Source organism: Mirounga leonina, unplaced genomic scaffold (genome assembly GCF_011800145.1).
Source record: "Mirounga leonina isolate KUSES-001 unplaced genomic scaffold, KU_Mleo_1.0 Mir_53, whole genome shotgun sequence".
NCBI lineage: Eukaryota > Metazoa > Chordata > Mammalia > Carnivora > Phocidae > Mirounga > Mirounga leonina.
Genome location: NW_023270807.1, coordinates 18069772 through 18079592, shown reverse-complemented (window position 1 = coordinate 18079592; position 9821 = coordinate 18069772). Strand labels below are relative to the sequence as shown.

General features: G+C 39.5%; 1 pseudogene; it reads left to right on the top strand.

The window, feature by feature from the left end:
- Positions 1–8380: 8380 nt before the first annotated feature.
- Positions 8381–9418, top strand: LOC118000925 (annotated as a pseudogene).
- Positions 9419–9821: the final 403 nt, after the last annotated feature.

The window sequence follows — 9821 nt, the reverse complement described above, 5'->3', positions numbered from 1 at the left end:
ATATATATGTATATACTTTATATATGTATGTATATATTATATAATTTGTATGTATATATATGTATATCCACATATATATTTATATTTTATATATAAAATATTTTTGTTCTATTTTCATGAGACTTAAACTTATTAATTTGCAGTTCTTAGCATTGTACAGAAGATATATGGTAGATGTTTAATACATGCCTGTTTATTATCTTCTCAAGATCATCTCCCTGCCTGAAAAGGCTAGATGCAGACCTATTATCTATCACTTCTAAAAGTAATTATATGTTTTATATAAGTCTGTGTAGATCTTGCTGAACTTATGTGGTTTTTAAACTTTTTTTTGATAAGATCTGCTGCATAAAACATGGAGACCAAATGTGGTGAGCTTAATACCTAAAAACGAGACAGAGGGAACCAGGGTCATATGTGGGCTCAACAGAGCAGCTGCTAGATGTGATGAGTAAACAGCCGTCAAGGAAGTGGTTGACAGACCATTTGACCGAGGTGAAAAACTCACTTACCTGCCTTTGTGCTTGTTGCCAGAAGAGATACTTTGGCAGGGGGCGTGGTGTATACATAGGAAGGCTCTAGAAATGCTTTTGTTTTTGGGAGCCGGGATCTCAGCAGAAATATATTGCCCACTGGTTGTCCTAATTCATCAAACATCTCTATCCATCCACCCATCCCATCTATCCTCTATTAAACATTTATTGAGCAGTTATTGTATAAAAAGCAGCAAGAATTAGTTTTAGAAGGAGCTGTGGTTGAGACACTCAGAGTTCACAAATACATAGGAAAGCTTTGAGTTAGACACATTTGTGACCTTAATCAAGTTACTTAATATTCTTTAAACCCCAAGTTCCTCATCCTTAAAATGGCAGTAATAATAATACTTACATCACAAAGTCATTGTAAGGATTGAAAAATATACTGCATGTAATTTTTTTTGCACAGAGCCATAAATATTTTGTATTATTATTTTTAACAATCACAATCATATTCGTCATCAACCACAATGAGTTCTTATAGGAGCTTAAACTTTTATACATTGTGAAATACATAGAAAGAAGATAAGTTCTTCCTGCCACAAGTTGTCATTCTAAGGAAATTGCTTCATGTCCATAAAATAACAAGACACCTGAAGGAAGAAAAGATTATCAGAATGTTTTGCCTACGTATTGCCAAATATAACTTTATTTCTACTACTGTATCCAGATGGGCTAATTTTTTCAATTTGCATCTGAAGAGATGGACAGCATGTAAACATGGCCTTAGACTCAGACTTACAGGATGGAAAATGGAAACAATCCAGAGAGCTTACCCAATCAATAGGTGTTCTTGAAAACTTGCCTAAGTATCTATCCTTTATTTAAACACATTCAGAGAAAGAGAGAGAGAGAGATGTTATAACTGCCTTTGAAATTTATCCTTACTTTTAACCAAACTCCCCACATTTGTAAATTCGATTAATTTGTTTTGTTTTAAACTTTAAGGAATATCTTCCAAGTTAATGAGGCCCACAGCTTTTCATTGTCTTTGACTTTTCATTGCCTTTTTCTCTTCTCCTACTACCTCTCTTCTGAGTCCTGTCACCAATTGCAGTTTGTTACTGAGTTCTATTGTTCTCTTGTGTCCTTCTGCCACTTAGTGGGAGAAGTTCTTTTCACACTTGTTTGGGCCCTCAGTCCCCCATGCTGTTCCAATAGTCTTTGTCTCCTACTGTGGACTTCCTTATTTCTGGATCCTCCTCCTTCTCCGCCCATCTTGCTCACCAAAACTGCATCCATCTTCCTTAACCATTGCTCTAATCAAAGCTTTTCCTATGTAAAGTTATTATAGGATAGATGAAGTCTGGATTTCTCTGTCATACATCAAGATCCTCCACATGAGAGACTGCCCTTGTCCAGCTCTGTCCTTTATAATTCCCAGCACTGCTTCCCCGATAGTTTTCTGTCTTGCAAACATAGAGCTCCCATTCTTTCAGCAAGTCTTTGCTTCTGCAAATCATTTCTGAAGAAAGTAGACAACCTCTCATTTTTTGACTATCATATGGCTAAATTGTTTAAAAACAGTGCAGTTATAAATGTTTAAACTTTTGCTAGCAATTCATTATGGAAGAGAAGAGTTGAGAGGGAAATGGATGACATAGGGTGTAGGGATGACAGTCATCTCTGTTTACACATGAGCTGAGAACTGTATGTCTTTCTCAGACCAGGACCTGGGAAAGGTGGGAGGTTCTAAGATGGGGTTTCTTAACTTAGGGTCCATGGATTACCAGGAAGTCTATGTATGGGATTCAAGAGACCTGTGAACTTACAAAGTTACAAGTAAAGATCCATGTGTATGTGCATGTGTTTTCAGAGGGGAGGATCCATCACTTTCATTAAGAGAAATATGACATTCAACAAGAAGAAGCTTTGGTTAGGGGTTTGACTGGCCAAAGGAGGGTAGGATGAAGTTGGGACTGAGTACTGCTAAGATGAAACTTGTCACCTTGTACCATACCATGGTGATGAAGTCTTTGCTTGGATACTGTGGAGAAACTCAAGGTGCAGAAACCAAGCATCACTAAAGGCTGAACCAGTCATTAGCAACGGCCAGGAGAAATCTGTACAAAAATGATCCTAGAACCTCCTGAGTGTCAGAGTGCCCAAGATTAAGGCTCAGATTGGAAAAGGGCTTTTCTCAGTTACAGAAGTCAGAGATTAGGCAACCACAGTTTGGGCTGTTTCAGAGCACTGATTTTGGAGATAAGATGGAAATTCTGGTTGGAGGAAGCAGGAGCCCCGTGGAACATGCACGAAAGATTAAGAACTGAATTCTGGAAAGCACTGAGATCCTTTTTAACAGGGCCACCAGAATGGTTTCAGGTGGGAGTATCCTTTTAGGTGGAAAGAAGAACAGTGACCTCTACGTATGTAGAACATTCTGTCAATTAAGAGATTTGTGACTTGAGTTTAGCTATCTAAGTTTCCTATTATCTTCTATGTTCAACATGTTTACTTTGTGTTCATTGTGTTTATTGTAGTTTCTCCTTCTAGTGTTTGGTAAAGATATTTTGAAGATGTGACTCTAAGCTATGTTGAAGGACAGGAAACTTAGGAAAGCCATAGGGTTTAGTGGGGTGGATGAAAGGTACTATCGTAACCAGGCAATGGGAAACACGTGGTGCAGTTAGGAGGAGAGCCCTCTTCCTGCAGCTCCCCTCCATGTGTGTCCTTCACTTATAGCTTTCCCACCCCCAGATACCCACCCATAGCCTAACTGGCCTTCCGTCATATTCAAATCCATGAGGCTATAACTCCTTACTGAGCCTCTGACAAATCTCTCGCTCTGTCTTCCTAGAACAGTGGTTCTTCACCATCAAATAGATTGGGGAGCTTGTACAAAATAAACCCTCACCACATAGTCTAATTGAGGACACACATTGTGTGTATCACTTACTAAAAAAAAACAAAAAACAAATGATTTGATATTTATTTGTGTGTGGTTTATTTTCCCCAGTAATACCCTAAGTTCTTACAGCACTGTTGGAGTCAGAACCTGGGTCAAATCCTGGCTCTTCTACTATCTGTGCTATTTGATATGAAGTATGCAAGCTTCCTAAATCATGGTTCTGCATCTATAGTTGATTAAGTCCTAATAGATGGTAATATGATAGCATCATTATAGGCATTTAAAAATACTGGATACTGGGGCACCTGGGTGGCTCAGTCAGTTAAGTGTCTGCCTTCGGCTCAGGTCACTATCCCAGGGTCCTGGGATCCAACCCCGAGTTGAGCTCCCTAATCAGTGGGGAGTCTGCTTCTCCCTCTGCCCCTCCCCCTGCTTGTGCTCTTACTCTCTCTCTCAAATGAATAAAAACAAACAAACAAACAAAAGATCTTTAAAAATACTGGCTATAAGAAGAATTGAGTTGGTAATATTTAAGTGTAGAAAGAATATGCTTAATTGGTGCCTGGGTGGCTCAGTCGGTTAAGCATCTGCCTTTGGCTCAGGTCATGATCCCAGGGTCCTGGGATGGAGTCCCTGACTGGGCTTCTTGCTCAGTGGGGAGCCTGCTTCTCCTTCTCCTTCTGCCTGCCACTCCCCCTGCTTGTGCTCTCTCTCTGTCAAATAAATAAATAAATAAAATCTTTTTTTAAAAAAGAATATACTTAAAATAATATAACTGAAACAATGTATTCTAAATTCCCCATCTAGTAAATATCATAAAAGAGTAAGGCCTTTTTTTTTTTTTTTTGAAAAGAGATAGTTCAGAAATAAATGAATCCAAACCGACTAAGTGGAATTCTTTGGTAAATTAGATCCTGTATTAGAACTATAAGGTATAAGAGGAGAATGGCTAACAGGTTTCAGGCAATCAAGTCTAAATAAGGGCAAGGAGAAGTATATAAAGTTTCTTTGTTAAGAGGCATTATTAAAATTATTAAGGGAAGACGGATCCATGGTTTATATCTCCTAGCAGGAAGAGCAAATGTTGCTGAGTTAACAAAATAGGTTAATACTATAATTTAAACCACTGGATTACAACAGCAGTCAGTCTTTGAAGGTTAGTGAAATAGCTGGATCAGTTAAGATGATTTTATGACCTATTTTCTAAGAAAATAAAGTTTCAAGTTTACTTACAGAAACTATGCAAATGAAAGAGTTCATAGCTCAATAATGACAAACTGACAGAATGAGAGAGGTAAAAGGATTGTAATTTCCCTACAAAAAGATTTTCCGACCAAAGTGAAAAATTTGACAATTCAATCCCTACGTGAAATAAAAAGATATACATTGATGAAAAGTTAGCAGATGGTTTAGAAGCTTTCAAGACTTGTGAATATAAGAGAAACAGCATGTAATGGGAAAGATATATTGAATAATAATCTAATGATTCTGAATTTATGTTTCCAACAAAATAGCAATTAAAAAGACAGCTTGGAAAACACATCAAAGATAAATGCTGGAAATATAAGGAGGAATGGAATTTAACCGAAATTAACTTTTCCCTGTTAGAACAATAAAGATTTTGTGATCCATCTCTAATAGAAATTAAAATATTTATTTAATATCAATTAATACAAATGGAAAGGAAAAATGGTCAGAAGATACAATATTTTGTCCAAAATTTTAAGAATCTTTTATAGAAATAGATGTAATTGTGAGCTTTGTTCTTCAGATGTCTTTGATGTAAGATCTGGCAGAGTACCAGCGTTTTACCACAACCCCGGAAAAAACAATCCTCTTTCTTGCCTATAACACATTAGGAAGCTGGGGGTACTCTTGTATGTTCTTCAGGCAACTGAGCCAAGGACTGCCTGGCCCCAGAGGCTGGGTTTAACTGTGGCATTCACGGTCATCAGAATACATGCTTCCATAATAAAAAGAATCTTCTGAGATGCGGGGGCCCTCTTGGAAAGCCACACCCATCTTTGTTGCTCTCATGTAGCTGCTGATGAGTGAAAATTTTGTTGCAGAGTTGTTTGATTAGATACTCGGATCTTAGGTGTGAAGCTGTAAGAAGGAGCCTGAAGTGGGGGTGAGGATTGAGGAAAACCAATACAGTTGGGTTTTCTTTTGTGAGATTCACTCCACATTCGGGTGAGTCTTCAGGATCAGAGTTGAGACTGAAAATCCATGTGGGCAAGTGAAACCTTCTTGTTGTCCACAGGGAAAGTGTCCATAGGGAAAGGAAGACCTTCCCCGATAGAGGAGGACCATTCTTCGGTCAAGGATATATGAGTAACAGCACTCCCCTGCTAGAACCTCCAAACAAGCTCTCAGGGAAAGGAGTCAAAATGTGTAAAGCTTCAGACACCACAGCCCGGGGTTACATTTGCATTTAGGGAGACTGAAGGCACATCTTTGAAACATGATCTGGTCATCACGTTTCTGTCACCAGGCAGTCACGGTAGTGCTTGGGATGCCACTATTGAAGGTAAATTTCTTTGCCTATAAGGTTTGCCCATTCTCTGAAACTCTTTTTATTAAAACAAGTGATGTTAAATTAAACACATGGTGGTGGGCACTACTTTCAAAGAACCTTTCCTGATACTCCAAGGGCACGTAGGAAACCAGGAGAGAAAGTCTGGGAGTAAGGGTAGGATGAGGGAAGGGTGCAGAGACAAGATTGAAAGGGCAAAGATAGGGGCACCTGGGTGACTCAGTTGTTAAGCATCTGCTTTCGGCTCAGATCATGATCCTGGGGTCCTGGGATCGAGCCCCGCATAGGGCTCCCTGCTCAGCGGGAAGCCTTCTTCTCCCTCTCCCACTCCCCTTGCTTGTGTTCCCTCTCTTGCTGTGTATCTCTCTGTCAAATAAAGAAATTAAAAAAAATATGAAAGGGCAAAGGATAAATTATCCCACTCCATGGTGTGCTCAGAGACCCGTCTTTTGTATTCCTAAATCCTGGGGTTGCAGGCTTGAATTAGAAGCTCCATGACCTGAAAGGATTTGATCCTTTCAAATTTGGCTCTGATTACAATCCTGAAAATCTTCAGTCACATGCCTATACCTATTGTTCCTAGGTTGGAAGAACATTAAAGCAAATAATACTTCTATGCACACCTTGAAAAACAGGAACTAGCGGAAAAATATTCATGTGAACAAAAAATTCACCAATTATCCCATCAGCCCCTAAAAGCATCACAGCATTCACGTCTCTCTCTGTCTATCATCATATGTGGCTGAAATTAGCCTGGATATATAATTTTATATCTGACATTTAAAAAAATTTAAAATTGTATGATATATATTTCCCCATGTGATTAAAAATCTTCATGAATATTTTTAATGGGTGCCTAAAATTTCTTTTTGTGGATATACCATCATTTGTTTAATGTTTCCATATTATCGGGTAATTAGACTATTTCTAGTATTCTGCTATAATAGCAGGATGGATATCTCTGCATATAAATCTTTGTCTCACTTTAGATTATTTTCTTAGGACTCTAAAAGTGCAGTTGATAGTGTATGAACATTTTTGGAAATCATGTTAGATATTATCAGGTTACTTTCTGCAAACCTGGATTCCAATTTCTATTACTACTAGCAAGGAAAGTACACATTATTTAATTTAGTGAACGAAATGAATGGATTGAACTGAATCCTTACTGACACTGTTATCATAAGCCATAACACTAAAAGAAAAAAAGCACTGACATTAATAACAGTACATATCTTGCTAACTGATACAGAACGAATTGCATTTAGCTGCATGATTTACATTTCCTTGAAGACTGGTATATGTGGAAAATTTTTCTAATATTTATTAGCCCTGATTTTTGCTCTTCTGTGCATTATCAGCTGCTTTTCTGGGGCCAGAAATTTATGGAAGGAGTTGTTTCTAGGCTGACACCTGGCGCTGTTTGGAGGCAGGCTAGCATTTGTAATTTGTATGTGGGTGACTGGCTCAGGCCTCAGAGACAATCTTCCTCTCTTCGCTGTGAATAAAGAAAGTCTCTAAAATGGGCTCAGATGCAAATGGATATCTCAGAGATCTCCAAAGTCCATTGGAATCTCCAATGTTAGCAAACCCCTGGCTTCTAGTGCTTACTATTTGCCAAGGGTGTTCTAATTGACCCACTAGTGTCCTATGTTGACCCATTAACTCCTTCCAACCACTCTCATGGGTGTATTACTATGATCATCCCTATTTTTCAGGTGAGAAAAATAAAGAATAGAGTGGCTGAACAATGTGATTAGGAATTACACCACTGGTTGACTGCATGATTGGGTGTTGAACGCAACAAATTGCACCCAGAGTCTTATTTCTTCACCACTAAGCTGCACTGGCTTGTCAAGCATGTCAAAAATATCACCTAGACAAGGTAAGTGATCCTGTTCTAAGCCTTCTTTACATCTAGTGTTTCTTTTTCCTACTTTGTACTAAATTAAATAATTATCTGTGCAGCACTTTCTTAAATGTCTCTTCTGCCAGAATTTAAGTTCCCCAAGGGCAGGCATTTTTTTCAGTCTTATTAACATCCTATCCCTAACATCTATCATGTGCCTGTGGACGGTATACAGACACAAAATATTGGCTGGGTGGATGAATGAATGGTTTCAAGTGTCATCTTTTCAGTGGGTCTTTGGCTGGGGGTTAGGTTAATACCTGTGCATGGTTAGATAATGTTTCAGGAGAGAGCTGTGTGAGCACCCAAGTGGATGGGTGTGCATACCTTGTCCCCCCTCTGAGTGAAGACCTTGTGCTGGTCTTCCCACTTTCTGTCCATGCTCTCCTCCTCCACTGCCAAGCGCATCTCCGAAATGTTATCTGGCTGAGTTTGTGACTGGGGACTGGTTTTTCTCTGACCTGGAGCAGGATGGATTCTGATAACTTGGTTTAATCATGAAAGATTACAATGTCAGCCGATCTTAGTAAGCATCTAGCCCACCTGGAATGAGGAAGCAGGTATGAGGAGTTTAAAGAATTTGGTGGTGGGAAGCTATGAATAGGAATTTCTGGGTACTATTTCTACAATCCTTATGGGAAAGTCACCTCCACCATGTGGGCCCAGGAAACTATATAGGAATTTTCAGAGGAACCAGAAGTGCAGCCCCTCATATTTGGGCTTTTCCTCTCCATGTACCTGATCACTGTGTTTGGAAACCTACTCATCATCCTGGCCGTCAGCTCTGACTCCCACCTCCAAACGCCCATGTGTTTCTTCCTCTCCAACCTGTCCTTTGTAGGCCTTTGTTTCCCCTCCACCACTATCCCCAAGATGCTGTGGAACATCCAGAGTCAGAGCAAAGTGATCACTTATGAAGGCTGCCTCAGCCAGATGTATTTTACATGCTCTTTGCAGGATTAGACAACTTCCTTCTGACTGTGACGGCTTATGACCACTTTGGGGCCATCTGTTACCCCCTGAACTACATGGTCATCATGGACCCCCGGCTCGGGGGACTGCTGGTTCTTGTATCCTGGGTCCTGAGTGTCCTGCATTCCTTGTTACAAAGATCATTGGAGTTGCAGTTGTCCTTCTCTATAGTCTTGGAAATCCCCCACTTTTTCTGTGCATTCAATCAGATGATACAACTTACATGGTCTGACACTTTTCTCAATAACATGGTGATATACTTTGCAACTATGTTGCTGGTTGTTGGTCCCTTTGATGGGATCCTTTACTCTTACTCTAAGATAGTTTTCTCCATACGTGGAATATCATCAGCTCAGGGCAAGTATAAAGCATTTTCCACCTGTGTGTTTGATCTCTCGGTTGTCTCCTTATTTTATTGTGTGAGTCTAAGGGTGTACCTTAGCTGTGCTGCTACCCAGAGCTCCCACTCAAGTGCAGTAGCCTCGGTGATGTATGCTGTGGCCATGGCCATGCTGAACCCCTTCATATACGGCCTAAGGAACAAAGACATAAAGGAGGCTCTGGTGAGATTCTCTGGGAGAGTAGATCTAAAAGGCCAACCATTCTGGGGATGAAAAACTGCACAGGATTGCAGAGCCCACAGCCTGAGCCAAGTGTTGACACTTTTTGATCAGATTCTTGAAGTGGAACATGCCTCTTCTATTTTTTCTGGGAATTTCTATTTTTTTTTTTTTTTTGCCCTCTCTGTATAATTTATGTAACTTACTTTACTAAGCTTTGTGATATCTCTGATATGCAAGAGATTTTCCCTTTGTCATTTTCCTACTTCAATGGTATTCCTAACCTCGGATGTGAATATTTGGAAATTCTCACTTATTCAAAGGACGACATGGATCTGTTAAAAATGATTTATTCTTAAATAAAATACATCGTAGTGAGTATTAAAAAAAAGAATTTGGTGGGGGCACCTGGGTGGCTCAGTCGGTTAAGTGCCTGACTTCAGCTCAGGTCATGATC